Below are 402 nucleotides of genomic sequence, written 5' to 3'. Positions count from 1 at the left end.
CGTCGGGGCGCGGTAGACTGGACCCAAGAGAAGGTGAGAGACTGCTGCTGCGCGATTGTATCTGGGCGGCTCTCTCGCGTGCGGGGACTCAGTCCCGCGACCCCCACCTGGGCAGGATGAGAAGCGGGCAGAGCCGAGGTCCCCCAACCCTGCGCCCAGAAGAGTTGGGGCTCTGCGTGCTCGCCAGGGTGCCTGGCTGGCCGCCGGGAGGCTTTGGAGATGCCTTGGGAGCTGGGTGATGTCACCGGGCTGTGCTCGGCTGCGGTCTGATGCTGGTACTGATAGGCACACGAAGTGTGACTTGCCTGCAGTGGCGGAGCGGGGAGGTGAGGGCGCAGCACCGGCGCATCCGCCAGCTCAGGAGGCGCGGGGGCTGGGTCTCGGCGCTCCAGGCGGCCTAGG

At 68.9% G+C, this 402-nt stretch overlaps 1 protein-coding gene across 1 annotated transcript in view; it reads left to right on the top strand.

Annotated features, from left to right (window-relative positions):
• The window catches only part of QPCT (glutaminyl-peptide cyclotransferase), a 58,768-nt gene that overhangs the window by 29,001 nt on the left and 29,365 nt on the right, over nucleotides 1-402 (top strand). The window lies entirely within an intron of this gene.

The sequence above is a fragment of the Bison bison genome, unplaced genomic scaffold (genome assembly GCF_000754665.1).
Source record: "Bison bison bison isolate TAMUID 2011002044 unplaced genomic scaffold, Bison_UMD1.0 scf7180017864100, whole genome shotgun sequence".
Taxonomy (NCBI): domain Eukaryota; kingdom Metazoa; phylum Chordata; class Mammalia; order Artiodactyla; family Bovidae; genus Bison; species Bison bison.
The sequence above is the reverse complement of the archived record's forward strand: the minus strand, read 5'-3'. Positions and strand labels throughout refer to the sequence as shown.